Source organism: Acomys minous (assembly GCF_964271855.1).
Source record: "Acomys minous genome assembly, chromosome: 20".
NCBI lineage: Eukaryota > Metazoa > Chordata > Mammalia > Rodentia > Muridae > Acomys > Acomys minous.
The window spans coordinates 1,979,714-1,997,500 of record NC_140502.1 but is presented as its reverse complement, the minus strand read 5'-3'; the positions used below and the strand labels follow the sequence as shown (position 1 = coordinate 1,997,500).

Genomic DNA, 17,787 nt, shown 5'->3' with positions numbered 1-17,787 from the left:
CGCAGTCTGCGCAGTTATGCGGGCCTGCGCTATCTGCTTGGGGAGCCTCCAGCCAAGTGTGCCTACTGAGCGTTCACCCAAATCGCAACCAGTCCAAAGTGAGGCCGGCTGTGACCCGAAGGTGCAAATCACCCTGAGAAAAGTGCAAAGGGCCCTGTTACTATTCTTTTCCTTGCCCTTGCTGTCCTGAGCCCAGGTGGTTGGCCTTGAACTCTCAATCCTCCCATCTCAGCCTCCCAAACGCTGGGATTACAAGCACAGGGCACCCTACTCAGTCTCATTAATAGTCTTCCTACTTTTTTTTGTGTGTATAGCAAATGATAATATTGGGTATAAATGTAATTAAACCGAATACAGCTTTCCCAACGGTGCTGCCAGTTCTGTTTCTTTCAGTTTTTAGTGTAGCTGTTAGAACACCCAGCACTGAGTACATCAAAGCTTTGAAAAGAGAAAGGGGGAAAGAGAGATTGGGGGGGGGGAAGGGTGAAAGAAAAAAGGGAGGGAGGGAGGAAAAGAAAGAAGAAAATGAATCATACTATTTTGACAACTGAGTTGGACCATGATAACATGATTTTTAAAAAATACAAAAACCCTGACTTGTTTGCTGAGGCCAGAGTTTTATTATGTGTCCACTGAATGTTGATCCCAGAGATCTGAGGCCAGACAAAAGCTACACGAGTTCTGATTGGACCAGTCTTGACGTTTTCCCCTACAGTGATCACTCTGTCTTCTGGCTCACTTACTGTTTCTATTTTTTTATGAAAGTGATCATTTAATAAGCTAAGATCGCTGGTGGGAAGCTTGGAATATGCAAAATATAACAAGCAAGAAACGAGCACCAGTCCTTAATTCTGGTGTGTGTGTGTGTGTGTGTGTGTGTGTGTGTGTGTGTGTGTGTACATAATTTTAAAACATACTTCATTTGTGTCTTTGAGCGTTTTTTTAAATGTGTGTGGGTATTTTGCCTGCATAATGCTTCATGTATATATACTCACATGCAAGTTTCAGAGACCAGAAGAGGGCATTGGAACCCTGGAAACGGAGTGACACGTGGTTGGGAGCCACCATGTGGGTGCTGGAAATTGAACCCGGGTCCTCTGTGAAAGCAACTGCTGCTCTTTAACCGCTGAGCCATCTCTCCAGCCTGTGCCTTTGATTTTAAATTCCTTAAACCTGAAGTCTCAAGTGCAAGTAGGTACCGAGGGCAGCGAATGCAGGCCAATTGCTGGAACCGCTGGGCTGTCAGGGGTACACAGAGGGGAAAGAGCTACCGGAACAGCAAGATATACCTCCTCTGAGAAAGCCCCTGGAGGTACCCAATAAACAGCGGTCCCGCAAATATACAAAGACAAGTCAGTAAGAATGAAACAGATGTGTTAAAAAAAAAAAAAACAGGCAAAAGATTTAAACAAGCACCTCAGCAGAGAAGACCTAAACACAGAGGCTCACACACTTGTAATTGCACCCTTGGCTGTATTGTGAGGCCCTGCCCAAGAAAGAGGAGACAAGAGAAAGGAAGGGATGAAGGATGAAGGGCGGGAGGGAGGGAGGGAGGGTGAAGTCTAAGGAAAGTAAGTTCCACATCCCATGTCATTAGAGAACAGCAAAATGAAACAGAAATAGGGCCTGCGCGCACACTTATTTGCAGTGGCTAAAATCCAACGCCATGATAACACCGAAGGTTGGCAAGGAGGAGAAACCGCGGGGTTCTTATTCGTTGCTGATGAGAATGCAAAATGGAACAGCCACTGCAGAAGACAGTTTGGCAGTTTCTTACGGAGCTAAATATAGCCTCACAATGCAAGCAGGCTGTGTGCTCCCTGGTGCCTACAAAGAAGCTGAGATTTGTGCCCATACACCACTTGCAGATACTCAGGGCAGAACATTTACAGGACCGAATCATCTTTGACGCCATTGCCAAGTCTTGGAAGCAGCCAGGGTAGCGTGCAGCGGATGATGGGGCACGCTGTGGTAAGCCCATACACTGGAATATTATTCGGTACAGAAAAGGAAGGGGTGAGCTCCTTAGCTATGAGAATATGTGGAGATGGATTAAATGCCAATCTTAAAACCATGACACTCCAGAAGGCTGAGGGGTTGAAAACACTGAATTCAAACCAGCCTGGGATATATAGACCTTGCCTAAAATTTTAAAAAACAAACAAACAAATAAATAAATACCAAAAAACAAAAACGAAACAAAAAACTGAATCATCCAGCTACACAGAACTACCATACATATATTCAGAAAAAAGACAAGCAGTGGCTGTCAGAGGTTCAGGTGTGTGGGGGAGGGGAGGGGCTGAGCACACAGGCGCTGTAGGTCAGGCACTTGTCCCTCTGCACAGTTCAGAGCCCCGTGAATGCATCCTCAGCGCCGAGGAGCACATCGTGGGGTGAATGACGGACCCAGTTAGAGACAGTGCCCAGCAGCTGACAGAGGAGACTGAACGTCCCTCACAGGAACAAGAGCTGAGGTGACCATTGCCCAAAGCATGTGCACACTGAAAGGCCACACTGGATCCCATAAATACGTCCACTGACCATGAGTCATTAAGATACATATTAAGCAATATGTGTGTGTGTGTGTGTGTGTGTGTGTGTGTGTGTGTGTGTGTGTATGCTTGTGAGAGAGATTAATGGGTAAAGGTGTTTTCCACCAAGCCTGAAGACCTGAGTTCAATCCCCAGAAGGCACACAGTGAAAGCAGTGGACTCCTACATGTTCTCCTTGGACCTACACACACACACACATACACACACACACACATACACACACACACACACACACACACACACACACACACGCACATGCACACATGCACACATGCACACACAAAAACACACACATGCACACACACATACACACATATGCACACACATACACACATGCACACAAAGTAAATAAATATAACTAATAATTAAATCTATTATATCTATCACATTATATTATTAGTTGTAACAAATGTGACAGGCTAGCCTAACACATTAAAAACAGGGTAAGTTGTGTAGAAGAGGCATGTATTTAGGAATTCTCTGTACTTTCTGCTATTTTTTACCGTAGACCTAAAGAGCTCGAAGATCATCTTTTGATTTAAAAAGAAAGCGGGCAAAGTGCAATGGAGACATAGCCAGCAGGTAAGAGCACTGGCTGCTCTTCCAGAAAATCCGTGTTTGGTTCCCAGCACCCACATGGTGACTGATAGCCATCTGTAACTCCAATTCCAAGGAATTCAACACCTTCTTCTGGCCTCTTTGGGCACTGCACATATAGGGTACTCAAACATACATGCAGGCAAAGCACACATACGCATGAAATAAAAATAAATAATCATTTAGGGGCTGGAGAGATGGCTCAGAGGTTAAGAGCACTGGCTGCTCTTCCAGAGGTCCTGAGTTCAATTCCCAGCAACCACACGGTGGCTCACAACCATCTGTAATGGGATCTGATGCCCTCTTCTGATCTCCATGGAAATAGAGCACTCATATACATAAAATAAATAAATACTTTTTTAAAAAAATTCTCCACAGTTAAGTGGAGACTGGGGACTGACTTTTACATGAACTCTGGTGCCCCTTATTTGGCCATGTCCCCTTGATGGGGGGAGGCCCGATGGCACTCGGAGGAAGGACAGCAGACTACCAAGAAGAAACTTGATACCCTAGCATCATATTCAAGGGGAGGAGGTCCCCCTCAGTCACAGTCATAGGGAAGGGGAATGGGGTGAAAGCAGGAGGGAGGGAGGGAGGGAGGAATGGGAGGATGCACGGGATGGGGTAGCAATTGAGATGTAATATGAATGATTTTATTTTTCAATTAAAAATTACAAAATAAAAATAAATAAATAAATAAGCATTTAAAGAAATACATACATTTTTAAAATGAGGGGCACACCGCATGTGCTGGCACAGCGTTCGTGAAGCAAAGGCAGGCAGATTTCTGTGACTCGAGGCCGGCCTGGCCAACATAGTAGGATCTTATCTCAAAAAGGATGAAGGAGAAGGAGGAAGAGGAGGCAGGAGGAGGGAGAGAGAAAGAGAGAAGTGGAGGAGCCTCCAGCTAGTCTAGGAAGCCAGGTGTCTTTACTTCTTGGCTAGAGCATTCCTACTCTTGACCATTGGAAATTCTTTCAGGTGCTTAGAGGTATGAGACACGCCCCCCAAAAAAGCTGCTGACTGCCCATTCTCTGATGAGCTGATATCCAAAGTGTCCAGGTGATTGAAAGACGGGGTGCTCAGTCCTAGACACAGATCTCAAAGGCTGGGAACATCACTCAACCCGGTCCTTGCTTCTGAGCATATGGGTGCAGTCATTTTCAAGGGTATGTTTTTACAGTGTGTGTGTGTGTGTGTGTGTGTGTGTGTGTGTGTGTGTGTGTGCGCAATGCCCATGGACCTCTGGAGCTACAGGTGACTGTGTGGTACCCATCTCCAGTCGTCTTCAGCCTGTTGTTAATTTGGTTAGGTCACACAAAACGAGTAAACTGTGTCCCTAAAGGAAGCTCAGCCCTTCCTGTGGGGCAGCCTGGGACAGGTACTTTTCAGCACAGACAAATCCCCCCCTGTGCCCCCCATGCCCCCCCCCACCAAAGACCCACCCTTGCTTCTTCAGTCACCAAAACAAACAGAATATTAGATGCCTCCGGAAGTGCTGGGAGTGATGAGGGGCCAGCAGGGACACAGGATGGCCGGAGCCCAACAGGGATGTGCAGGGTACAGAAAACATTAGGCCAAGTGGTCATGGTGTCCTCTTTTCTCATCTGGGCTTACAACAGAAATCGAGATCCTGGGGGCTTGGTTACTGCCTAGTACTTAAGTCCTTGCCTCTGCAGCCACGCTGAGTTCGGTTTTGGCTCTGGGTTATTCTGGAGGAGGCTGAGAAAAGTCAAGGGCAGACCCATTTGGAGCCCGGTCGCAGGAGAATGTTTCGTACTGCATTCCTATGATTTTATAGTAACAAGAAGGATCATGATTGTCAAAACTATAGCTCCTCCAAACATCTCTCATGCTTTAGCAAAATAAGCAAAGATGACAGATTGGAAAAAAAAAAAAGAAAAAGAAAAAGGAAAAGATTCCAGAAGCCTGCTTATTGAGACAGCACCCACCACAAGGATGTGAAGGCCATTTTTCTAGCCTGGGGTCTTGGGCAGCTAATAGTCAGTCACCTTTGCTTGTGTCCAGGTAAACTTCTTGTCCCAGAATTCTGTAAATCTGTAAACCACTTACAGGGGGCCCAGGGGGAGGAAATCTCTTCCCCTCTCATCTCCCTAGCTTTTCCATTTTAGTAGAGATTTTATAAATATTCTTAGAAAAGGTCTATTCTTTCTCCTCTGCCCACAGGTAACAAGAGATGGCAGATGTTTTAGAAACAGCATATTATATATATTTTTTTTAAATCCAATGTCACTAAACCAGAATGGAAATGTTTTATACATTCACAAACACTGTAATGAATTTGCACAACCTAAGCCGACTGTATACCCTGGCATAATAAAACGGTCTCCATCCTTTCAAAGAAAAAAAAATTACGCATGCTAACACATAAGCTTTCTCGAAGCATTGTTCTTTTAAAAAAAAAAAAGCTGCATTTTTTTCCCGGCTACCATGTAATTTGTGAGATGCGTTTTTAAATGCTCTGCTACAGCAGCGGGCTTCATCAGTCAGATGATACCGATAGATAATTCACCAAACCGTCACATGATCCCTCCATCACTCTAAAAGACGCAAATATATTGCCACAAGCTTTGGGAATAATGGGTGCACCTGTTTACGGTGTCACCTCTGTTTGCTAATTGTCTCCTTGAGCTACATTTTAGTTCTAATGCATTTATTTTTGACAGGCAGTGTCTATTTAGAAATCACATTACTTCAACTGCAATTGTTCTTTTGTCTATCAAGTAAATGAAGTGTTGTTATACAGATTTCAGGTTCTGATTAGTAAAGTATCAGAGCCCCGGAAAGGTCAATCAGTTATTTACCTCAGGTAGAGGATAACGGGCATCTAGAATTTTCTCCCCTCCCCGGCTCACGCTGTAAGCCGTAGCATTATCATTAGCCAAGTCAGTTTTACCCATGTATATTCTTAATTCTTGGGGGTTGGCAGGCTAAGGGGGAGGTGCCTGGAGGCAGGTGTCCCTGGAGAACCAAGGAAGGTGGCTCTTATATTTACACACATTGGTGGCACCAAGTTAAATGTGCAGCCCTCAGAGGTGCCAGCGATCGTGACCGAACGAGGAGCTGGAAATGGATCCCTCCCTGTTGGCTTGGACAAGTTTTCCTCATTTTTGTTTTTGTTTTTCGTTTTTGTTTTTTAATGGCTTTTTATATAGTTTTCAAGACATTTTACTCTTCAAGTCTGACTTCATGAGTTTGTTCAGAGATGATCCCAACCGACCCAGAAAAATAAAAGATAGTGACTCCAGAAAACAGACACTGCTTTCTCTGAAAGCCAGAACCTGCTAGAAACGAAATCACCACCTCCCGCTCTGGTCTGCCACAGCGTGTGCGTGAGCCGTGTCTGTCCGTGAGCAGCGATGCCGAGTGCCAACCCGAAGACCTCAGACTTGTGGCGCCTTCAGATGGACAGTCAGAGGCAGAGGACCAGTGACCATCACGAGCCAGAGGCACACAGATGCTCTCATGGCTTGGTTAATCGCCAGAAGACGCCCATATTAGATGAAAGATTTGCTCAGATCCACATACCCAAAGCTCAGTTATCCTCAAATGATTCCTACACACCTACCCCCCTCAAAAACAACCCCACCCATGTGCCAGAGAGGCAGGGTTCACTTGTCTTCCTCTTTCTCGGATGGCTTTCTACATGGTAGGATCCCCCCCACCTCACCTACCTCCCACATCCCCTACCATTAAGTTATGCTGGAAGCAACCAGCATCCTCACCCAAATAATGTGCACTTGGAACCTTTCACAAGTCCCATCATGCAATGGGCCCCACTTGGACATGCACTTCAAAAAGGGGCTAGGTGCAAAAGGCTAGGTTGCAGAGAAATTCCTGAGACCTCTGGGAGTTCAGTGGACTCGCCAAGAGAGAGACACACACAAAGCCACACTTGCCTCAAGTCGCTTCCTAAATTGACTCCCAGGAGCATCCCTACACCTCATCCAGGAAAGGTTGCCTGCTTCCTCCCGGTTAGCATGTGCTGTGTAACCTGAGTAGGAGTCTCACCTTGTTTCCCTCAGTGTTCTCCCTAAGTATCTCCCATCAGGATCATAACTAGATGTGCAATGTTTGACTCAGAAACATTTGTAAACGTGTTCTACATGCCCACTAGGCTCATTCCAGCACCCAGGGGCAAGTGAGTAGGGGAGAAGGAGACAGATGAACCCTCTCTTGGGGACCCCAAGGCCAGCGAGATAGGGGAGCCCTGACTCACACCAGAGCCTCTCTTACTGAAGAAGAAAACATTTGCTACCCGAAGCCGCCGTGAGGAACGTCCTCTCCGTCTGCAATTTACTTCCACCAAGTACTCTAATCATGCGAAGTACTTTTTTTTGCTTTTTAAACAGCCTGCTTGTTTTTACAGGTCAACAGCATAAATAAAACAGTCAAGTTGGAAAGTAGGAAAGCTCGCCTGCAGGATAAAGACGTAGTTACTGAGTGTCGAGATCTGCTCCAGCTCCAGGCAGCTCTCCTGCAAGCAAAAGCCAGACCCAGGGCAGCCAGCCTCACGGGAGGGAGGGTCGGCAGCTCCCTGCCCTCTTGAACCTGGAAAAAAAATCTCTCTAGGGAAAGGCTGGGGCTGTCAAAGCCACAGCAGAGCTACCCCGTTCTGTACGTACAGTTTCACAAGGAACATCTAAGCCACTTATGAAATAGTGTGGGTGGCAACAGGCTGACCAAACAACCTGAGTGTGACTGAGACTGGAGATCAGGAAGTGCTAAGTACCAGCTGATCAGTTCTCAATTGCAAAGGATCTTGGGAAATGAAGAAGACCGAAAAGCCAATGCGCTTAAAATGGATAATGCCTTCTCAGTGGTAGGGGGAAACAGAGGATGGGAGGAAAAGAGGAGGAAGAGGGTAGTGATGGAAAGAAAGATAGGAGGAAGAAAAAGAAGTCGCTACTTATCCTCTCTGGGTAATCACAGAGCCGTATCTTCTGTCAAAATTAGTATCATATCCAAATAAGCAGAATTCATTTGCAGATACATGCACACACACACACACACACACACACACACACACACACACACACACACCACAATTGCTGATAATACTGAAAGAGACAAAGATAGAGCCATGAGATCTCAACACCAGCCAGGTACGGTGGTCCATATCTGGAATCCCACAGCCCAGTAGGCTGAGCTGGTACTACGGGCAAGACCTACATGGTGAATTTCCAAGTTCAGAATACCTAGCTAGAGGCCATCTCATGGAGCCGAAAAACAAGAACACAAAACCATTTTAACTCTCGGTCAAGAGACTGGATTCAAGTCTACCGAAGGAACGCATCGGCGAGCGACTTCAAGACCAGCGGTAACTTCCTGTGTTAACACGAGAAGGCCAGGTTCTCGCCTGCAGAAGCCGAGAGAGAGTGGGCCGTTAGCTACGAGGGGCCGGTGCCAGAGCACGCACCCTCAACCCACCCCAGACATGGAGCCACCATCCCTCCCAGGATGGCAGGCAGAAACACAAAGAGGGGCAGCGCTGGTGAGAGCTGAGGGCCACAGTAAGGCCTCTGGACCCCCTGGACCCCCGTTCGCTTTGCTACCTGTGCTTTTATTATTCCCTTTATTCGGCATGTGCTGGCGCTCCAACCTCCCCCTTCCTCTTTTTTTTTTTTTTAATCAAACATCCCTAATGTAGTGATAAAATGAGGAAGAATGAAAGATTATTATAAAACAGGACTTTTATGGCTTGCATCTATGGCACAGTCACACAGCTACATATATTTTCTCTAAGTAATCAGGAATGTATTGGTATTTTGAAATTATGTATCTCTAATAACACAAAAGTACTTAAGAACAGAAATAGACAGTAATGGAAAATGCAGTCAACTGTTGACAACATATAGAATTTCTGAAAATAATTTGCAGAGAACAGCACGGCAGATGACTCAAAAATTTTCACAAAAATATTTCTTGCCTCCGATAGTCCAATGTAATTCATTTTCTATCTCTGTTCATTAATCATTGTTAAAATTAGTGATCCATTTCTTCCACTCTGCCATCTGCACTCAGCTTCGTAACAAACATGACACCTTCCTGCATAATAAAACCTGACAAGTACTCGGATGCATTTCCAAATAGCTTTCTGCACATTTGCACCTCTATAGCCGATTCCGCTGTCAGACAAAAGTGGATTATTTAACCAGAGGACTTTCTTTATCAATTCTGAACACAGATGTGAGTGTGTGTGTGTGTGTGTGTGTGTGTGTGTGTGTGTGTGTGTGCATGCACGCGCATGTGGGTGTGCGTTAAAATATGATCAAGGAAAAAAATCCATTAATTTTAATTAAAATGGCGGGGTTTTTTTTTCCTGCCTTAAGTAGAGGTGTTTTAAATCCAGGTTATATCTGCCAATATCACTCACCAGAATGCGGCCGGGAGCCTTGTGCTTGAAATATGACGTTTACGTAAATAATTCGTAGCTCCATCTTGTAAACTTTTCTAATAAAAATGATCTTGACATTCCAGCCTCCTTAAAAAAATTTTTTTTTCATTTTAATATCCTGCTCTATTTTGTTTTTCAGTCTTTGATCACAGAATTTCAAATAAATATTTTTTAGGCAAAGACAAAACAATCAAAGAGCAGGGAGACACAGACGAGAAATACCAATGAATAATTAAACACATGCCAACCGTTCCCCTGGGGAAGCCACGACTGGGCCCAAAGCACAGGAAGAGTTCCTCTTCTTCTTTGACGGCGGGCACATGGTGGCATCTCTCTGGTTCTAATCCCTGGTCTTTGGTGATGCAGATGAGGGACCCTCTCCCTACCCATTGGCAGAGTGGTCCCTATGAGCTCTGCAGAAAAGGGCATCGGCCAGGGCGGCAAGGCATCTCTGCATCCCTTCGAAGATGGGAGGTAGCAGGGTGATCCCAGACAAGACAAGACGCAAATAGTAGAAGGCTTCTTGGATTTCTTGACTGTGTTGCCAAGGCTAGCTTGTCCCTTGCTGCCCCTTTCTCTGCATATGGCGACCCCTAAGTGCAGGCCTCAGGAATCCTGATGGGAGGCAAGCCTAAGCAACTCCACCTCCTCCTGTGTCGTCCCCCGCCCCCTCGCCCCAACAGCCCCTACCTAGCTCTGTGCCAGGCAAGGCAGGTGAGCGCTGTGCAAAAGTCCATCTCATTTGGACCCAACCCCCACGGCGCCTGTCACGGCAGGAGGGACAAGATTGTGCAGATGTTTCTAAACCAAGACAGAGTGACAGATGCTCTGTGGAGCAGGGAAGAAAGCCACCTGACCTGCAGGAGGAGGGGCTACAGAGGCAAGATGGCACCGGAGCTGATCAAGACATCAAGAAGCCACGGTAGAAAAGCAGGCAGCAGGGGCTCCTGAGGATCCGGGCATGTTAGGGCTAGACCGGAGGGTGGAACACCACACCGCGTGAGGCTGGGGATGCCATCACCACAGTTCCAGTTCTGGTCACAGGGGCCACACTGAAGAAGCAGTTGGCTTGAAGAAGCCAAGAGTTCACAAGCGAGTTCAGATATTATCACAAGAAGAAACTGTCTGTGCTAAGTGGTACCTTACCACTGAGCTACACACTCAGCCTTGGATTTCTGAGGCAGCATCTTGCCATGTAAGCCTGGCCCAGCCTGGAACTCACTACGAAGCCCTTTCCTGTTAGCCCAAGTCTCTTGATCCTCCTGCTTCAACCTCCTGAGGGCTGAAAGTGCAGGCTTGTGTCACAACACTGGGGTTTTTTTTTTCTCCCTCTTTCTGTTTCTCTTTCTGTGTCTCTGTCTGTCTGTCTGTCTGTCTGTCTGTCTGTTTGTCTGTCTCTGTCTCTGTCTCTCTGTGTCTCTGTCTCTCTGTCTCTCTCTGTCTCTGTCTCTCTCTCTATCTTTCTCTCTGTCTCTCTCTGTCTCTCTCTCTCTCTTTCTTTCTGTGTCTCTGTCTCTCTGTCTGTCTGTCTGTCTCTGTGTCTCTGTGTCTCTGTGTCTCTGTCTCTGTCTCTGTCTCTGTCTCTGTCTCTCTCTCTCTCTCTGTCTCTCTCTGTCTCTCTCTGTCTCTCTCTGTCTCTCTCTCTCTCTCACACACACACACACACACACACACACACACACACACACACACACACTCACAGAGGACTATTGACAGTGCAGAACTTTTTTTTTAACCCTCCCCTCGTTTTATCTTCCTGTGTCCTCACAGCCTGGTGTGGAGCTTGGAGCAGATCCCCCAACTAAGCCTGATTAGAATGAGAACAGTCAAAAGACAAACTTTGCAAAAATCAAGGTTTAAAATAGAAATAGCAACTGACCCTCAGCTGCACTGCTGCCGGCTGGGACAGTGACAATAGCGACTCTTTTGTTAAACTTCCCTGTGAGACGTGCTCAACAGACTGGGGTGGGTGTGGGTGTCTGTCTGTCTCTTATATGAGAGAGTGGGAGAAAGGTTTTAAAATAGCCGTGGCTTAAGAGAAGAAAAATTAATTGCAAATTATCCATTCACCCCTTAACAGCCAAAATATCTGTTGATTCCTTTAACATACACAAGCTCTAAATTAACCGTATAAATATTTCAGAACTTGAAAGCTTCCATTTTGTCACTGGCCCTGGACAAAATATGACTCAATCTCTCTCTCTCTCTCTCTCTCTCTCTCTCTCTCTCTCTCTCTCTCTGTGTGTGTGTGTGTGTGTGTGTGTGTGTGTTTCTGTGTGTCTGTCTGTCTGTGTCCATCTCCGCCTGTGTCTGTCTCTGTCTCTGTGTTTGTGTGTGTGTGTGTGTTTCTGTCTATGTGTCTGTCTCTCCCCCTGTCTTCTCTGTCTCTCTTTCCTTCTGTCTGTCTGCCTCTGTCTGTCTTCTCTTTCTCTCTCTCTGCCACACACACACACACACACACACACACACACACACACACAAACACCCTAGTTAAAGAAGGCATGCTAAGGACCAGGGGGAATGCAATTGTGTGTGTGTGTGTGTGTGTGTGTGTGTGTGTGTGTGTGTCTGTCTGTCTGTCTGTCTGCCTGTCTGTCTGTCTGTCTGTCTCTCCCTCTGTCTTCTCTGTCTCTATCTCTCTTTCCCTCTGTCTCTCTCTCTCTGTCTCACATACACACACACACACACACACACACACACACACATACACACACACACACACACACCAGTTGAAGAGGGGATGCTTGGAGACCAGGGAGAATGTGTGTGTGTGTGTGTGTGTGTGTGTGTGTGTGTGTGTGTGTGTGTCCACCCCACCCCCACCCTCACCCCAGGCATTGTCTCCTGTCTCCAGCTCCTCCAGGCTGGAGTTCCCCCGCTTCCTTCACAGGTCTGCATCCTGACACATTCAATTTCGGGTTATCAGCACATCTGAATTCAGAATACTGATGGGGATAGAGGGCAGGCCTCTCCGGGCTGATTAGCACCGTTTAAGAAAGCTTTCACCAGCCCAGCTTCATTGGCTGGGAGTGCCACCATGGTGGGTGGCCTTTCTGTATTAGAAGTCAACATGGAGCTGTCGCATTTGAATTAAATATGGACAAGAAGAAAGATCTGATTATGCTTATTCATAGCTAACCTTTCAAGTTCACCAAGCTGCCAAACTTGGAAGTAAAAAACCGAGAGCTTCTTTTCTGTGTGGTTGAGTTGCTGCGTCTTATTTTCTTATGAAGTGTTTTGGTCCAGCCCAAAGTTGTGTGTGCCTCCACCCCCCCAACTGTGTGTGTGTGTGTGTGTGTGTGTGTGTGTGTGTGTGTGTGTGTGCGCGCGTGCGCTTCTCTTCCCTCTCTCTTTCTCTCTTTCTCTTTCTGTCTCTCTCTCTCTGAGTGTGTGTGCTTCTGTGTGTGTTTGTGTGTGCTTGTGTGTATGCCTCTCTGTGTGTGCCTCTCTCTCTCTCTCTCTTTATGTGTGTGTGAGTGTGTGTACATGTGTGTACCAATATGTGTGGACCTCTGTGTGTGTCTCTGTGTGCATGTGTGCTTCTGTGTGTGTGCCTCTCTCTGTGTGTGTATGTGTGCATGTGTGTGCCTCTTTCTGTGTGTACCCCTGTATGTGTGTTTGTGTGTGCTTGTGTATATTTCTGTGTGTGTGCCTCTCTCTCTGTACATGTGTGTGCCTCTCTCTCTGTACATGTGTGTGCCTCTCTCTCTCTTTCTCACTTGCTCTCTCACTATCTCTCTTTCTCACTCTGTGTGTGTGTGTGTGTGTGTGTGTGTGTGTGTGTGTGTCAGCCTAGAAGTATCTAGTTAGATCTTTAGAAGGAATTCAAGTGGAAATCTTCCTTACTTGGAGGTACACAACAAAGGGAAAACTAAGTCAAATTGTAATCCATAAACAGGAAAACAGGCAAGCATGCCCATATGCATGTACACATACACACACACACACACACACACACACACACACACACACACACACACACAGACTTGTGGCTAGGGGACTTTTATTCTTACAAAAGGAGTAGCAGAAAACTTAACGAACACAAGCATTTCTGACATGGGGCTGAGTTGGAGAATGGGTCAGAAAAGAGTTCACCATGCAGAGAAAGAGAGTTACAAAGCAGAGAAAAGCATCCTCATTGTCACCTTCCTCTCTGAAAGTTTGCCTCTAGTAAGTGCCAGCATTAATCCTACAGGTGAAGGCACCAAACATCAGACAGCCAGTGGCCCCGGGGTTCCCAGCTCCAGGGCAAGTCAGAAACACTGTACATACTTTGCAGGCAACTAGGCTGGCTCTCAAACCCACAAACAGACCAAGGCTATGATCCCACTCAGTTAAATAACTAATATTTACTAAACTTTTATTATGTGTCAGACACTGTGTGAAAACTTGGGTCATCTTCTTGGGCCCAACCCTGGTGCCCCTGGAACGTCTTCCCTTGCATAGTTCCCCACCATACAGAAGTCGCCTCAGAATCTGCCTGCTCCTGAGATCTCAGACTGATCAGCTGGACTCCAGTCTACCTGTCTGCCTCTGACAGGTCATTTCCATGGGAGTTGGTGTTACCCTCCATTTGCCTGGGGCGTGGGATGGAGGAAGGCCTCGGGTTTACAGGAAACTTAAAATCACACCTCACCTGCCTTAGAGTCGCCCTTGGAAAGTTCCAGAGATTGAACTAAACAAACCCAGCTAGCCACCTGGACAGAGGAGCTGGTTGTTTGTGAGCAACGGCAGAGTTAGGACGTCCCTTCTGAGGGTGAAGTCCCTAATACTGTGAGAAAGAGATACTATTGCTCCCCCATCAAGTTACCAGTTACCCATGTTGCCAAGGAGCACTGAGCAACCGAGGAGCTCAGGAAGCACTGAGGGCCTTCACAGGACCCACAACACACATCTAGGCCCTAGCCAAGCTGCTGCCCCAAGCAGGGTGCCACTGTGTACCTCTCCCTCTCCAGTGAGCTCACAAAGCAGCTAACTCAGAAGCACGGGCGTTTCCCAGCCCTCCAAAGACACAGCCTTGAAACAAGAAAGCCAGGTACAGGCACAGCCTGCAGGCAGGGACCAGGCAGGCACCAGGCAGGGACCAGGCAGGCACCAGGCAGGTACCAGGCAGGGACCAGACAGGGACCAGTCAGGCACCAGGCAGGCACTAGGCAGGCACCAGGCAGGAACCAGTCAGGCACCAGTCAGGCACCAGGCAGGCACCAGGCAGGGACCAGACAGGGACCAGTCAGGCACCAGGCAGGCACTAGGCAGGCACCAGGCAGGGACCAGTCAGGCACCAGTCAGGCACCAGGCAGGCACCAGGCAGGCACCAGGCAGGGACCAGACAGGGACCAGTCAGGCACCAGTCAGGCACCAGGCAGGCACTAGGCAGGCACCAGGCAGGGACCAGTCAGGCACCAGGCAGGCACCAGGCAGGCACCAGGCAGGCACCAGGCAGGCACCAGGCAGGGACCAGGCAGGCACGAGGCAGGGACCAGGCAGGGACCAGGCAGGCACCAGGCAGGCACTTTTGGTGGCCTCAAAGTCAGCCCAAACCCTATGCCTTTACCATGTGTCAGCCAATGCTACTTAGCAGAAGACTTGCTGTTACTTCCACCCCTTGGGGAATCTTTGAGACCACTCAATGACAGCTCCTTCCGCATTCCCAAAGGTCTGTGTCCCAACAGGAAGTAGACAAGAGAGGAGAGAGGAGGCTGAGGTCTGGCTCTCTCACCTTGGGTTCTCTCAGCCAAGGATGAGAACTGAACTCTGCCCTTATTTACTGCTCATGGATGGGTGCTGTTTTCTCCTTTATTGAAATCCCACCAGCACCACCCCGAACGAACCAAACCATATCTCAGAAAAAAGGGGGGGGGGAACCAGAGATTTCTTCACTAGCTTTGAACCCGTGGGCCTCCAGCAGTGCCAGTAATTGCTTTACCAACATGATACCGAAGTGCACCCATGAGCAGCAGCGTGAGCCTCCAGGGGTGGGTGGGACTCCATCAAAAAGCATTCACCCCTGTGTGGCTTAGCCTCAGCTTCCTGGGGCAGGAGCTGCACAGGGAAGGCCTGAGCCGCTGTTCCCACAGCTCGCTTCCTCGCCACTGTCCTTGGGCCACCTGAACTTAGTATTGTGCTATAAATCAACTTTAAATCAAGTCATTTTAAAAAAAAAAAAAGTACTCTCACCTTGAGAAATTAGAACTGTGAAGTGATAACTGCAATATGTTCCTTACGTCTCTCTAACAGGGATTAAGAAACCCAACTTTTAAAGTTTAAAAATCCATGCATTATCCATAATTGCCCAGCAGAGTACAAGCCTCACTTGGAAAGACCCCAGCAGGTACTCCTGAGACACCGATAGATGAGACAAGCCAGGGACCCTACGGCCTTTGCAGAGGGTCTCACTGTCCCTGAGACAGGACTGAGCCTGGGGCTACGGAGGACATGTCACCGTCTTCTCAAACTGGCTCCTCACTCTCTGCAGGGGCAGCTTCGTGGACTCACCAGAGACTTAAATATGGCAGCCCTGGCTGATTATCAAGCCAATATCTTTCTAACAAAGAGTTGTGGCCAGCCCGGAGGAAGATTCTCAGCAGCAACACAACGAATTGTGTTACCATTCTTTTTTTTGTTTTGTTTTGTTTTGTTTTTGTTTGTTTGTTTTTTATTTTTTGTTTTTTGAGAAGACAGGGTTTCTCTGTGTAGCCTTGGCTGTCCTGGACTCACTTTGTAGACCAGGCTGGCCTCGAACTCACAGCAATCTGCCTGCCTCTGCCTCCTGAGTGCTGGGATTAAAGGCGTGCGCCACCACGCCCAGCTTTACCATCCCATCCTAAACTTACCACCCAAAGCATCAGTCATTGCCAGGGAAGTTCTGGTTGCAAAAAAAAAAAACATGGGGCTCATCAATTAAGAGCACTGGATGCTCTTCTAGAGAATCCAGGTTTGGTTCCCAGCACCCACGTGATGGCTCACAACCATCTATAAATCCAGTTTCCAGGAGATCTGATACCCTCTTTCCTCTGCCCTCTGCAGACATTGCACACACATGCTGCAGACATACATGCAGGCAAAACAACTATACACATGAAATAATAATAATTAATAATAATAATAATAATAATAATAATAATAACAACAACAACAACAACAATAATAATAAACTTTACAATAAAAAGCAAATGGCCAAGATGTCAAAGGTGGCCAGCCTCCTGCCTCCACCACTAGCCCTTCTTCCTCACGCCTCCCAATCACATAACGCTAGCTTCTGTCCAACGCTGTCTTAGTATTAGCTCCGCCATGACAACAATCTTCATTCACCGCTTGCAAAGTTTGAACAAGGAACTGTGGGGACTCTGTGGATTAGGGGTGTTGGCTGCACACTGGTAGCAACAGTCACGCCCCGCCCCCAGTATGGACGGAGAGATGCCTAACACCCAGGGTAAGACAAGCTGCGGAAGTCACGGATCAGCCACTCCACAGCTCACCTGTTGCAGCACAGAAGGCAGAACTCCTCAGAGTTCACACATGCATAAGATAAGTCTATTTAAGACGTCAGCCACCTCTACGGTTTCCAATATCTTGTGATCAAGTGGTGAATGGGGAAAAAAGTTATCCTATTTTATATACCCTGAGGCAGCCAGCTCAGAAACCCCTGGAGGCCTAGCTCACCCTCAGCACCGCTCTGAGGGCCAGGACATGAGAATTTGCACTTCTAACCAGTGGTCAGGTGCCCTCTACCCTCTCCAACCAGGTCCCCACTCAGGAAAAAAAAAATCACTGCTTGTGTTCCCCTCAGGACCCTGCTGCTGCACAGAGAGACTCGCTCCTCTGCGCCCCACTATATCACTCTGGTAATGTGAAATTTCTGATCATCTGAGGAGTGTGAGGTCTCTTCTCTTTAAAGTGTAATCACCCATATATGAGAACATCAGAATACAAATGACGCAGAAAAAAGCAAAGACATCGGGTGCCAGTTCCCACTCTGTGCGCACCACCACCTCCCCTCCCCACAGCCGCAAATAAAACAGGACAGGGGACGTTGTATTGTCACCAGTTTCCCTTAGATTTAACCCCAATAGCTCGCAGGCAGGACTAGCCCCAGACACACAGCAGCTCTCGCCCTCGTTAAGGGGCCTCCTTTTTACAGCAGATGGACACCACTACAGACGTTCGCAGCTAGTCAAAGTGCAGAGTGCAGCTGGCTGTGGGTGCTTTTCCTCAGGT

General features: G+C 47.4%; 1 protein-coding gene across 9 annotated transcripts in view; it reads right to left on the bottom strand.

Annotated features, from left to right (window-relative positions):
• The window catches only part of ZNF536 (zinc finger protein 536), a 478,014-nt gene that overhangs the window by 426,335 nt on the left and 33,892 nt on the right, over positions 1–17,787 (bottom strand). The window contains exon 1 of one of the 9 annotated variants that reach the window (XM_084770783.1): positions 15,125–15,175. The exons of the other annotated variants lie outside the window; for them this stretch is intronic. The gene's annotated coding sequence lies outside the window, so the exon portion shown is untranslated. Of the gene's footprint in view, positions 1–15,124; positions 15,176–17,787 lie in introns of those variants that run through there. 9 annotated transcript variants of the gene reach the window in all.